This window comes from Bos javanicus, chromosome 6 (genome assembly GCF_032452875.1).
Source record: "Bos javanicus breed banteng chromosome 6, ARS-OSU_banteng_1.0, whole genome shotgun sequence".
Lineage (NCBI taxonomy): Eukaryota > Metazoa > Chordata > Mammalia > Artiodactyla > Bovidae > Bos > Bos javanicus.
In genome coordinates, this window is record NC_083873.1 from 38,047,703 (window position 1) to 38,062,654 (window position 14,952).

Consider the following 14,952-nt stretch of genomic DNA (forward strand, 5'->3'; position numbering starts at 1 on the left):
TCTCTCCTTGCCTCAGTTTTTTTCATTTGCATAACTAGAGACAACACACCTACTTTTAGGTAATTGAGGCCCAAGTGAGACAAGATACAAATGGCTTAGCAGAGTGCCTGGCTCATACTAAGGCAAATGACATGAAGCTCCTCCCTCCATTCATATGATTCCCTGGTGGCTTGGATGGTAAAGAATCTGCCTGAATGTGGGAGACCCAGGTTCCATCCTTGGGATGTGAAGATCCCCTGGAGAAGGGAATGGCAAACTCCAGTATTCTTGCCTGGAAATTCCATGGACAGTAGAGCCTGGTGGGCTACAGTCCATGATGTCACAAAGAGTCGAACATGACTTAGCTACTTTTATTTCACTTCACTCTCCATTCATTCCCTCTTTCCCTTCCTTCCATCCTTCCTTCCACAAAACATTTGCTACATCTATAATCTGTGTTGCATAGTGTTAATAGTTAACAAAATAGACATTGTTTCTTCTCCCACAGAGCTTCAGGTAAATGGGTATATTTTTAAAATAACTCAAATATGCAATTAGAGGTTGTACTGAGTATATTCTCTTGGTACTGGAATATAGGGGTAAGCTAGATAGAGAAGGGTCTCCTCTTTATGGAGGTTTTATTCTAGGGGACAAGAGAAAACATAAACAAGAAAAAAGTAAATGCAGAAGATAATATCAGATAATGATGAGTGCTGTGAAGGAACACAAGCCAAATGATGTAATTATGATGGAACAAATGAAGCCTCTTTGGACTGTGTGACTGTAGAGGCTTCTCTGAGGAGGTGGCCTTTGGATTGAGCCCCAAGAAGCAAGGAGTCAGCCGCATGAAGATATGAAGAAGAATGTCCTAGGAAAATGGAACAGCTGGACAGAAGGAATTCATGTGTTTGAGGAGCAGAAGGAAGGCCTTTGTGACTGAAGCTCAGTGAGAGGTGAGTGGTGTGAGATGGGCTAGAAATGGAGGGCCAGTGGGTCGCATAGAGCTTTGGAGTCCACAGTGGGCTGTTGTATGCCATGTCACTCTAGATAAGAAGTTGACTCTTTTGAGGGCCCTATCTGTAAAAGGGGGGTGCTAATATTCTCTAGACTGACTTCATAAGGTTTGTTATAAATATAGAAAGTGAAAGTGGTAGTCACTCAATTCTGTCCAACTTTTTGTGACCCCCATGGACTGTAGCCCACCAGGCTCCATAGGCCATGGAATTCTCCAGGCAAGAATACTGGACTGGGTAGCCATTCCCTTCTCCAGGGGATCTTCCCAACCCAGGGATCGAACCTGGGTCTCCCTTCATTGAAGGCAGTTTCTTTACTGTCTTTACAAGCCACCAGGGTTGTAAATATAAATCAAGGTGTAATATAAGAATTTTTTAAAGCTCAATGTGATTGTTGTTGTCTGGTAGGCATTTGATGGAATTCTTGGTGCATGGAGAATCAAACAAAAGAATAAGATAAGATGCAAAAGATGGCCAACTATGCTGTCTTTGTCATTCCTAAAAGGGAGGATCAAGAGGCACTTGGAAAAGGGCTGCAAACTTGGGATCACAATAGAAGAAGCTTTTTTAGTGGAGACATAATGAATTTTTAGAATGTATTTTCAGGGAGGCAGGTAGATAGCATTTAATGGCCTAACAAAAGCACTTTCTTTAAAATGCACAAGTAAAAAGGTTAACAATTTGAATCTATCTTGACATTTCCGAGTGTCAGCCCCAGGGCTATTTTCTTCCTTGCTTAGGATCATCATTTTCATGTATACTCACACTGTGATTTCCTGGGCTGGACCACCCACCATGGAGTGGAGGCTGAGCATGAATGTAAATAGGAGCAGTTATTGGGCAGCATCTACACTCGCTGTGCATTTCTTCCTTTACTGTTTATTGCTTTATCCTGTGTTGTTGTAACCTGGTCGTAATGTAGATCATGGTGGTCTTGGACTGAAGTCCATCCTTAATATGCCATAAAAACACTTGCTAAATTGAATAGATCCTGTGTTCTATGGACAACTGTATTGCTCTTCAGTGAGCTTGGAAACCAGCATATCCAGTGATCTTGATGAGTTGGATGGTTTTAGGAAAACCAGGAAGAAGGTGAGGAATGTCTTTTATGATTTTGTCCCTTTCCCCTCACCGCCCCCCGCCCCAACATTTTTTAAACCAGTGCAATGCTGGATATCTTCCTCATGAGGGAATTGACCCCAGAGCTAACCTTACATGACTTCCTCCTTCTGAAGATTCTGGTGGTTATACCCTCTCCTGGTCTTCTGGGGCGTAGGGGTGCTAATAGCTCAGTTGCCATGATGAGCTCCAGGTTCTGCATTATTCTTTGTGGTTACCATACACCCACCCTTTGTAAACAAGCCACTTTGTTAAATAAATCTTTTTCAAATTATCCTATCAGAAGTGTCCTCTGTGTGAGATCCGAACTAGTTCAGGTACTGTAATTGTTGGCTGACAAACCCTGTAAGCATGGCCTGTGCTCAGAGGCAACATTGTATAGTAGAAAGAGCTTTGAGTTCAACTGGATAGTGTTTAAGTTCGGTTTTTGTACTTCCACATTTATTACTGTGGGCTGTCTATAATGTCTTTGGTCCTCAATAATAAAATAAGATAATATCTTATTATCATTTTGGTGCTTATATAAAATGTCTGCACATAGTAGAGTCTCAATGTCTGTTTTCACAAATATTAACATAAGAATAAAAGGCCAAATGAGATTAGAAGAGGCACAGGCAAGCTGGTGAAAAGTTGAGTTAAGGCCAGTCCCTGAAACTCTCTTCATCCAGTCCCAGCGTTTGTTTTGGTCTTCCTAGCAGGCCCCTCAGGAGAAAGGGGAACATGAAAGGTGGTGAGTTTCTATCCAGGTCAGTGAAACTCTGGTTCTCACTGGAGAAATCCTTCTCAGACAGTTGAGTGGAGCAGAGCTCAGCCAGCCCAGCTGATGTCACCCAGGTAGGGAGAGCCCGAGGCTCCCGGTGCTCAGCAGAGGGTAAAAATGGCAGGAAAATGATCAGGTCCAAATGATCAGCCATGTGGGTCCAGAGTCTTTTTCATTACCCTGTGCTTTTAAGATGTTGAGCATTAGCTCAGTTAAAACAGGCTTTGGGTTATTTGTACCTTTTCCTTTTTCAATCAGGAAACGCCAGAAAGCAAATTCATGAGCATGGCCTTAACATTTTTTGTTTTGACTTCCCTATGACCTTTCCATTTTTCTTCTAGAGCAGACATTTTGGGACCTCTACTGAGGGTTTCAAAGGCTCTGGGATCCATAGTGAGTAGAGAAATAAAATTGGACTGACGCAAATGTATGTGTACAGCACATGCATCTGGTTTTTCTATGTCAGGTTTCCCTCTGGGATAATTTCAGTCTTTGTCCTGGTATCTCTTCATCATTAGTGTGAATTTGTGAGGTCTGGAGTATGTAGTTTTGTCCCTCTCTTATGGGCAAAGCCAATGTCATCTCATACTGTGAGGATATTCCTGCCACATTCTCAGGCCTTCAATAATCTTGTTGCCCTTCTCTGGACCTTTGCATTTCCTGTTACCTCCAAAAATATCTGTCCTTGGATACAGTGACATAGCTGAATGCATTATACATAAAAGTGTGAATGTCCCATTGGCTTATGTTACAGTTTTATGGCATTTTTCATATTATCTGTTCACTTCTTAACGTAGTCTAATTTGTACACTTTCTGACTGCTGCTGTGGTTTCTGCAAATATCTTTATTGGGCTGTCCTTAGCTATGCCTGGATCTGCTTTCTGTGAGGTGGCAATTAATTTAGATTTATCAGTATATGGGGGCATTCTACAGTCTCCTCTCCAAAGTTCTCCTATTAAAATAAGAATGTGGAAGATTAACACATTTAATTAATAGACAAGATATTCATTTGTTCCTAAGGCCATCTACTCAAAAGGGTGATAAATGATAAGCATTTTCTAAGATATAATTCTAATTATGGGATAAGTTTTAGTGGTATTTCTCTATAATGTGTATAAGCATGGTGTGACTATTTGATATGGTATTATTCCATTAAGCAATTCCATAAGGATGTGTTATTGAAGAGGGAATTCATAAGGGCCTGGACTCCATCTTAGGCCTGTTCATGCTGATCATGCTCGGACACCTTTCCAATGGACTCTGAACTCTGTGTTTAGTGCCTATGAGAACAGCAACAGAAGGATAAGACCCCCTCCAGACAGGGGAACCTTGAAGATCATATCTAGGTTACCCATCGCCTAAGAGAAACATACACTAATCACCCCTTCCTCCAGACAGGCCATAAAATTTTCTGTATCTATCAGAGTGTAACCTCAGGTTTATTGATTATTGGCTAATTGACTGTTTGAGCACATGAGCACATAGCACGTGAATGATGGGCTTATTGGGATTGTATTTTCCTTGGTTTATGTAAGTCTCAAGGAATTTGGGGTGGTGGGTTTGGACATGTACACATGGGGTATAAAAGATTTTCACAAATGCTGGTCGGGGTCCTTGGCTAAGAGGAGACTCTGCCTTGGGCCCGCCGGTGTAATAAACTGCACTGCAGTATCTGCATTGTCCTTCTGAGTGAGTTTGTTTCCCGGAACACGTGGCTACAACATTATGAATGAATCAACAGTGTCTTTTTCTTTGTCTCTCAATCGCACATGTAATGCATATACATAAGGTCAGACATACCATAAGTTATAATACATAAGAGTACCTATATGTGTACCCATACATGCACTCGTAGAATTGCTGACCCAAACTCTCTAGGGTGGGTGAGTTTTCTAATCCCTGCTGTTAGATCTTTACTGATTTATCTATGCCATTGTCCCCAGTAGCTGAGATCACCTTTCTCTCTACTGTCTTTCCTTTTTCTCTCTTCTTTTGAGATCTTGTCCTTTCTAAAGCCCAGGTCAAATCCCATCTTTTCTGCCTGCCCTGATTAGTCCAGCCCACTTTGCTTTCGACTTTGTTTCTATTCAGGTAGGTAGCATTCACGGTCAGTAACATATGATCTGAGACTACAGTTATTATCTAATTTCTTCAGGTGATTGATGTTGCCTCAGTAAGATTGGGGACCCTTGAGGAACCCTGATGAGAGGTCTCTAACAGTGCCTGGAATAGTAGATTTTAAAAAAATTTTAGTTGCTTCCAATATGAAATATTAAAGTCTTTTGTATTTTTTATAAACATGTAATATTATATTGAAGCAGTAATTGATGTCAGTAAATACCTTTGTGTAATGCATATATAAGTAAAGAGAATAGCCTGTGGTAAAACAGTGAGCTTAAAAAAATCAGAGCATGTTTAATATGAGATAATTGTTTTTTCCTAGAACAGGAAGTTTTTCATCAGTGTAGTTTTTGTGAAGCTACATGTGCAGGAGTAGCCTACGGGGGTGTTTAGAAAAAATTTGTCTCTGAGGAGCTCTTAGAAAGTTGGCTTGAAGTCAGCATTGCCTCTGGGTTATCCTCAGCAGGGAGAAACTGATGAATACAAAGGGCTGGATGACTCAAGGGCTGGGAAGCCGAGTGTGACAGAGAGCATGTGCTTTCTGCCTTGGTGGTCTTCCTCAGTGGCTAGAGCCCACTAGGGACTCAATAAATATTCTTTGCATTAATTTAGATATATTTTACAAATGCTGATGTCAAGCAAGTTTTGTGATTTCTTAGTCTGTTGATCACAAATATTGATGCCAGACACTATTTCTGGAAGGAATTACATCAGCATAACACAAAGTCCAAGGCAGTCTTTGGATAATCAACCAGCTACATTTTTTGTGTTAAGCACTAACATACCCTATAGATTATTTTAGGGGGCCAAATGATTTACTTTCCCAGTTAGGAACTTGATTAAAATGTGCCAGAATCAGGACCTTTCTCTCCCTATCAGTTGGTGATTCCCGTTTATTGCTTACATAATTTATCATTTTGCCTAGAGAAAAGACTTTGAATGCAGGGAAGCTTGTAACAGGTGTAGTGTATGTTCTTGTTTTTCCTAGTAGCAGATGGTGCTGAAAGAAGATCATCTCTGTGGGGCCATTACAGGATAATGCACAGGAATAAATAAGCACAACGATAGGTCTCAGCAAAGACAACCGGGTCTCAAGTTGGTCCCACATTTGGAAGTGGTGCGTGTACAATGAGCAGGTTTATCGGTAAGCTCAGAAAAGCTTATTTAAAACTCTAGTTCTTTCCTTTTTATTTTCCTCCATATAGAATTTCCTCCCACAAATCAAACCACTGTGCTTCTCACTTGAATTACAGGTAATGTATTAAAAAAGATCTAAATAAAGTGAAGTTCTTTGCAGCAGTGCTTTGTACTACAAAGGAAGAGGTAATTTTCCTTGGAGTTCCTCCCCAGCCCCCAACAACTTCTGTTTTTATTTTAATGGATTTGATGGGACCTGGTCTTTGATCTTGGCCTCTTAAAAACCAAAGGAGCAAAGGAAGGTTAATTCCAGCAGTTCTCTCATAATGTACCTCTGCTATTCTGCTTGATGGACACTACATGAATATAATTTAACCTGTAGAGGACTGAGGATATAATTATTTTCTCTTGTACAAACACACTTTTTATCTTTCCTGAAAAAAGGGCCCCGTGGATATCAATTATATGTATGTAATATATATATGTGTGTGTGTATATATATATATACACACACACATATGTCTTTTCAGTAGATACACTCCTATATCTCTCATATTTAAAAGCACATTTAAATTTGACAATGCCAGAGTGGTATTTCAGCAAGACCTAGGCTCATCTTTTCCCTTTCCTTGTTTAAATTTTATTTCTTAATATCTCAGCCTCAGCAGTATTTGAGGAATATTGTTCCCTTGGTCTAATGCAATTTTTTCCACATGATGTATTCTTAGCCTGTCCCTTATCTTTCCTTCACTTGCTGACACCACTGTTTAATCCATTTGGGGCTAAAATGTACTGAAAGCAAATATGTACTATTTTAACATTCTGCCTGATTCTTGTTCATTAGCAAGAGATTCTCTAGTAGATTGGTTAAATGGCCTTTACTCCTTTTAAGAAAAAAGAGCAGAGATTTCTGTTATGTCTTTGAAGGAAAAGGAAGTGCACAGATACAAGCTTATCAAAAATAATAACACCTCCCAAAGCATCTGAGTATGTATATGTGTGCATGTGTGCATGTGGGTTTATACATATAATCATGTATTCACAACTAGATTCATTTTTCTTATCCCTCAGTAGCATTATTATTTCTGCTTTCTGAAATCTCATTATATATCTAGATCAAGGACCTACTGAAGTGCTTCCTTTCCTATATTAAAAAACATATTTAATGTAAGTATTTAAAATGTGGCTTTTGTATGGCTAACATCTACACGAAAACAGGCATTTGAACTATGCTTAACCTCTGCAGTGCAAATGTCTGTGGGCCAGAGTGGGTTAATTTTTGATTGCTGTTGATTCTACTTGCATCCTCCGAACTGCAAGAAGCATGCATGAGAAAGAACAAAAACAGACTGGCTTTGTGATGTCACATGCATCTGCCTCTAAATTTTAGTATGGAACATAAATGTCAACAAGAATTGAAAGAGAAAACAGAAGAAAGATTGCTCTTAACTGGAATTATTCCATTTGAAAGCTCTAAATTAATTATCTCTTCCGTTTTTGTGATTTCTCAAACATGGAGTGCATGTATATGAGTGGTGATGGGATATGCACAATAAAAGGGGTCTCATAAAAATTGGCTATAGCTGAAGTAATCCTTTGTCATACCCCTAACCACAACTCCCAATTGGTGAAATTGCCAAGAAACAATAAGTAGGATATAAACAAAGTTAAGACAATGATCAGTCAGGGCCTTGTGTTTAATAATGCACACGTAGAGAAGGTAAAATTATAGTAATGCTGGTCATGTAGACCAAGCTTGTTAAACGAAAACAATATATTCTACAACTGAGAATCACACAAAGGAAAATCTCTGCTGTAGTTGGACAACTTAGTATTAGTTCCTTTTATTGTTTACCATGTCTAATTTGCCTTAGCTCCATTTTATAGGCAATATTTAATTACTAGTATTTTTAATTTGTCTTTTTTTAATATTATCATCTTACCTCAAGTGCAATTATCCATTCCAATCTAGTAGGAATAAATTTGCTCAGGAGTTACTGCAAGATAAACACTGCTTAGAAACCATAACTTTTCTATTGTATTTGTCTAGTTAATAAAGGGAGGCATTTTATTTTCCCCCAGTGACCACTTGTACTTTGTTCAGTGATTAAGGAAGTAAGTTGATGCTCCTACATTTTAGCCTTTCTATAACCTCTGCAGGTCTGTCCGGAATGCTGGAGCCAGTTGTATTCCGGTGTTGGGTAGTTAAGGAAAAGCCTGGGATGAAACCAGAGAGGATTCTAACAGTAATACCTTAAATTAATAATTTGATCAATATCAAATATGTTCTGCCCGAGAATAATCTACAGGCTGCTTTTAAACACCTATGTTCAGGGTTTTCAAAAACAACTCTTCAGCTGCAATGGAATGCTTTAAAAACACACATGTCATCTCTGTATATTTTTATGTGTACATTTGTTCATAGGAGAGACTGCATTTTGCTGTCAGATGAGGTTTGAATCCTGGTTCTACTAATTAGTTGCATGATTTTAGGAGATTACATAGCCTCTTTACAACTTTGCTTTCCCATCTATAGAATGAAAATAGCAATATTGCTTACTTCATAGTATTAATGTGAGGGTAAGGTGAGGCGATACATATGAGGCATTATATGGTGCTAAATACATAATAAAAGTTCAATAAAATTTTAATTATTACTATTGTTAAAATATGTTTGAATATAGACTGTGTTGGACTATAAAGTTGCGATGCTGATTTTTAGATGAAGTTCATGAAATCATTCTGCTTTCTTTTAATTATCAATACAAAGCAGTTACAAGCAGTGCTTGTCAAGTACACTTTCTTATTTTGTTCTACCCATGGTTCAAGTCTTCACCCAGATGTTTCCTCTTGATGGAAATTGCTCCTCACTCCACTCCCTCCAGCTGAGACCTTTTATTCTGTGTGGCACAGCACTCTGAATCTATCTCCATGACTGATTGGTCATTATATATGCATTATAATCATTGCTTTCTATGTCTTCTTCTCCAGAAGGTAAACTTCATGTCCTGTTTATCTTGGCAGCCAAACTGCCTTGTGCATATGTGGTCATAGCAAGAAATCAACAAAGATTTCTTGAATAAATAAATGAAATAGAAAATACTGTTGCTTATGTATGCAAATAGTGATCTTTTTAAATGATGTCTTTCCTTATATTATTTTGCCCTTATATTATCTTTAACCATGTTTTTTTTTTTTGTTTTTATTTAAGTCATCTTCAGAACTTGGGACACATCATGCAGCATTTAGGAGAATTACATGTCATTTCACTTAATCCCCCACAATTTCATGACATACTTATTTAACCGGGTGGGGAAGCAAACTTTTCTGAAACCATTACGTTTTTAACTGTTTTATGTATGTTGACATGCCAGTTGTTAAGGCTAAAATGAAAAGAGACTAGAGAAAATAATGTGAAAGCAAAATCGTCATCCAGAAAAAGATTGTTTATGGAGTTCGATTTGCTATTTACCAATAGCACAGGTGCCAGAACTCCAGATCAGACCCATGGACACATTTGCTATCTCAAGGCAAAATCCAGCTACATCCCTTCCTGTGATTAGGGCTAGGGCTAGGTTTGGTTAGTTGGCTTATCAACATCTGAGGCTCTGAGTGATCATGTACTTTCTCAGGATTGCACACACAGCATGGGATATTTGTGATTCAAGCCAAGACCTTTCTGACTAGTCAGAATGCAAGCTTTCCCTGCACAACATCTTCAGGGTTGAGGTCACCCCATCACTTGTTGGTGTGGTCAGTTTGACCACTCCCCCAATGTGCTTGACTGGCCACTGTCTGAAGAACCCATACAATGCTGATGCATCACCAAGCCTGACCCCAGAGGACATAGCCCTACAGAAGAAGCTCTGCTATCTTGAGTGGGAAGGTCAGCAGAGGGTAGAAGCAGGGTTGGATAAAGGGGCAGCAGTTGTGGAGCTGTCAGAGGTACTAACCTAAAAAGGGGCAAACATGTTGAATAAATAAGCAAAATATAATATTTCCCCTCTTGTCAAGATAGACAATAAGCTGTGTGTGTTTAATTGTGTATACATATATGTGTGTGTTTATCATGATCTGTCTTCTCAGATTCATGTATAATAGTGATGACTTAAAGTCTAGAGACTTCAAAATTCTAAAACTAAAAAGGCACACTTAATGCCGTTTATTGGGATCAGAGTTCTATGTTATTATCTAAATTTCAAACCCTTAAATATACATCCTTAGAAGTTTCCCAATTTTTACCTTCCAAACAAGTTTAAAAGGTGGAAAGAGAACAAGAATTACACAAAAATGAGAAATGTTTCCTGCCTCAGCTCCATTTCTCCCTGGCGATGGCTGCTTTGGCTGTGGTGGTAAATACATTTCTTCATATAATTTAATTAAAATAAGTTTCTCCTGCTTCCACCAAATAATTAAACAATTGGCTTTTTGGCACTTTATCCTTGGCATGTATGTCGTTGGTGGTGTTGAACATGATGGGTTGGCTGGCGTTAAGACTTGAGGATCAGGTTGATAACTTTTGTCAGTGCTAAGGGCACATTATTTTTTTCTGCTCACCCCCTCCCACTCTGTGCTGTATCATACACTGCCCCCCTTCCTGATCCTTAATTTCTTATAAGCAACTCTACTCTTGCCTGATTGGGAGGACTCATCACAGGCATGAAGACAGGGGAACACCCTGTGTCACTATATTGTCCCTGTATAAACTTGAATTTCTTTGGTACTGTTATTTTACCAAATTCTGCATATACCTTCAAACTTAATAAGATACTTTTTTTTTTGGCTAGAATTTTAAGCTTATTCTTTATCTTAAAAAAGATCCTACATGCCACTTACAAGTAATTAAACATAGAATGTTTTATCTTCACAAAAGACCTGCAGGGTCTTTCCCCCAGTATAAATGTCCACATGATGTTGATGCTGAAGTCTCTGGAAAGCCTAGAGTCTCATAAAATGTGGCTCAAATTAGGTAATTACTTAAGTCCTCTCTGTTCCAAACAATACATGAAACCAAGAAAAAGAAATGATTTGTTTTAACCAGAGATAAGCCTTTAATGCGTGTACACATTAAGATTTGAAAGATTAACCTCTCTGAAAGTTCAAAAAAGAAAAAAAAAAAAAACTAATGGTAACTGATTAGATATCTCAACTGCAGGGAGAAAAACAAATGCTTATGGGTAGATTTTATATGATTTAACTTTGATTGTTTGCACTTTAGATTTCCTTAAATAACTCACCAAGAACTGTTGAAAACACCCTCTGTTTTCCAGAGAAAATTTCTTAGTTTGTAGAAGGGCTTGATAGATCCCTAACATATTGTAAGTGATATTTTGTGTGATAGCAAAAATATGTGAAACTCTTATTAGATACATTATATTTTGAAAATTAGCTGTAAATAAAGAATGATTCCTCAACTGCTATTTTACTTTTATAGAGATAATGGTAATGACTATCATATTAAGAGCTAAAGTGCAGTACTTTGGACTTAGCAATAAGTTTACTTTTTTGCTTTTATTTAGTGTGCCTTCATTTAACATTCATTCACCTCTGCTATGGATGAGGCATATGGAACACAGAGATGATTGGGGCATGGCCCATACGCCCAGATTGCTTATGAATCCAGCGCAGGAGAGAAGAAAAATATCCAAATAACTAGAACAGGAGGCAGTGCTTCATAAGCATACCAGGAGAGGTACTGGGGTTGTGGGCAAGTTTGGAGCTCTAAGAGACCTTATTTGTTTGGGAGGATTTTGGAAGGCTTCTTGGAGATGGTGGACTTAGAACAAGGTAACAAAATAAGAGCAAGTCCTTGCCAGAGGCAGAAGAACAGAAAGAGATAGGAGGGTATCTCATGCAGGGGAAATGGTAAGAACCAAAGAAAGACTTAGTGGGGTAGTGTCTGAGGCCCCAGAACGTCTACATTTGACTAGCATAAGAGACATGTGGAGAAGATTGGGCGAAACGTCTGAAAGTATAGATCAGTTCCTGATCATGAAGGAACTTGACCACATGGATAAGGGGTTTGGAATTTGTTCTGAGGGTATAATCACAGGAAGTGCCTATTCAGAAGAGGGACAGGATCAGCCATGCCTCGGGAAAATTCCTCTGGTAGTATATGCAGACCTCCCATTGACGTTGGGATAAAGTTTCAAATCCTTAACACAGTCTATGAGCCCCTGCGTAATCCAGCCCCTTCTGCCTCTCCAGCCTGTTCTTTCCAGGAGAGTACTAGACCTGCCTAGGTTCTCTTAGCCTGTGGGTGGGTGGGTACCAAGCTGTTTCCTGCTTCTCCCACACCTCCTCTGCAACCAGTCAGCATTTCTTTCACAACTTCGTTAAAAGTCATATCGTCAGGGAAAACATCGCTGACCACCAAGCATCTTTCCTTTTTCTTTGTATTTATCACATATCCTAGTGTTGGAATTAATAATTACTGTGTCTCTTTGCCTATTACAGATGAGAAATTTAAGCTCAGAAAGGTTTTCTTCCCCTCCTCGCAACAGAAGAGCAAAGAAGGAGGAGAGCAGACTAGGGATTTAAGAAGTATTTACCCCAGAATAAAGAGAAATATTTCAAGTGTTTAGTTGATTTTATGCAATGACTTCCTGTTTGTAATCCTTGGATAAGTAAATATATATTTGTCCTCTTCTGTAATATAATAACTGTGTATTGTCACCCTGCTTATTTAACTTCTATGCACAGTATGTCATGTGAAATGCCAGGCTGGATGAATCACAAACTGGCATCAAGTTTACCAGGAGAAATATCAACCTCAGATATGCAGATGGCACCACTCGAATAGCAGAAAGTGAAGAGGAACTAAAGAGCCTCTTGATGAGGGTGAAAGAGGAGAGTGAAAAAGCTGACTTAAAACTCAACATTCAAAAAACCAAGATCATGGCATCCAGTCCCATCACTTCATGTCAAATAGATGGAGAAAAAGTGGAAACAGTGACAGATTTTCTTTTCTTGCACTCCAAAAACACTGTGTATGGTGACTGCAGTCATGAAATTAAAAAAGACTCTTGCTCCTTGGAAGGAAAGCTATGACCAACCTAAACAGCATATTAAAAAACAGAGATATCACTTTGCTGACAAAGGTCCATATAGTCAAGGCTATGGTTTTTCCAGTAGTCATGTATGGTTATGAGAAGTTGGACCATAAAGAAGGCTGAGTGCTGAAAAATTAATGCTTTTGAACTGTGGTGCTGGAGAAAACTCTTGAGAATCCTTAAGACAGCAAGGTGATCAAACCAGTCAATCCTAAAAGAAATCAACCCTAACTATTCATTGGAAGGACTGATGCTAAAGCTCCAGTGCTTTGGCCACCTGATTCAAAGAGCCAACTTATCAGAAAAGACCCTGATGCTGAGAAAGATTGAGGGTAGGAGAAGAAGGGGGTGAGATAAGATGAAATGGTTGGATGGTATCATGGACACAATGAAGAGGATTTTGAGCAAACTCAGGGAGACAGTGAAGGACATGGAAGCCTGGCATGCTGCAGTCCATGGGATGGCAGAGAGTTGGACAAACTTAGTGACTGAACAATAACAACATAATAACTAACTCTTATAGGGGTTTATAATTTTTATATCCACATGAATGTGATCTTTGTATCTCACTTGACCTCATAACAATCCTGGAAAATGCAGAACTGATGTTACCCAGTTCTACAGATAGTGCAGTCCAGGGCAGAGAGGTGATTGGCCCAAGGGCATGGCTATTCCATGAGACTGGGACTTTTTCCCCTTTAACTTTGAATTTTGGTCTTTTTGATTGAGTTATTTTCCCTTTCAATAGGATATTATGAAGAGATGTTAATATAAGTACAAAAATGCTGTGTAATATGTAGCATAAATATGAATTAATGTATGGAGAAATGGCGGGAGAGCAGAGAGCTGACTAAAAGAATGAAGTGAAGTCACATTAGGGCATTGACACACTTCCAACTTGTTAGAGAGCAACATTTCTTTAAGTCAATTTGAAAAATTGGCTAGGAAAAAGGTATTTAAATCCTGCCTAAATGACCTCAATTTCTGTTCCAATAAATTACTGGTCTTCTTTGCAATTAGTCATCCAGCTTGTCAACCATATGAGCAGAGGATTTATTTTCTGTTCAGGCAGTTCTGCTGAGCAGATGGGCAGGCTGCCATAGTAGACCCTGGCTGTGCTTCCAGGTAATATGGGGGGTGGGTGCGGGTGGAGGGGAGGGAGGCAGAAGCTAAGATTATCATCTGGAGAAATTTTCTTATTGTTCAGTCAGCTCTGAGATGATATCCAGGCTTTGTTCTAAAATCTAGTTTTAGATGTGTTGTTTGGAAGTTAAGAGATTTTCTTCCTATTGTTATGCTGACTCAAGGCCAGCTGGGCAGAGGGGAAACCAGAATGTGTGCAGGTTTAGTCCTCGAAAGCATTGATGGAGTGTTGCTTAGTTCATCATCTGCGAGGTGGGATCTTGAGTGGCAGCCAGATTTAATTACTTGGAGGTCACTGGAAGGTGCTGTGATCTGAAGCTGGAGAGGAGCTACAGATCAGAGCCTGGGGAAGCAGAGAAACAGGAGACCACACTGTAGGAGGAAGTGGACGTGGGTAAAGACTGATCCTGCCGGAGGATGTTGCTTTTGCCCTAGCTTATGTCACTGGATTGTTGCAGAGATGTGCCCTCTTGCCCACTGGACAAGTATCTATGCTGCCCACTGGACAACAACACAGTCAAGATTTCAATTTGGCCTTTCCTTTTAGATTAACACAATAAAGTCCTAACAGGTCTGCCTGTTTGTACCCTTGCTTTGCTTCAGGGATATCTCAATATGGATTTCTTT

At 39.2% G+C, this 14,952-nt stretch overlaps 1 long non-coding RNA gene across 2 annotated transcripts; it reads left to right on the plus strand.

Annotated features, from left to right (window-relative positions):
• The first annotated feature begins 339 nt into the window (after nucleotides 1–339).
• On the plus strand, nucleotides 340–12,713 carry LOC133249395 (uncharacterized). Of its 2 annotated transcripts, none has more exons than XR_009736931.1 (4): nucleotides 340–932; nucleotides 5,982–6,137; nucleotides 11,650–11,822; nucleotides 12,587–12,713. It is a non-coding gene; the product is annotated as an uncharacterized LOC133249395 (long non-coding RNA). The 2 variants fall into 2 exon arrangements; XR_009736930.1 differs by having other exon boundaries at nucleotides 341–932; nucleotides 5,985–6,137.
• The last annotated feature ends 2,239 nt before the right edge of the window (nucleotides 12,714–14,952 follow it).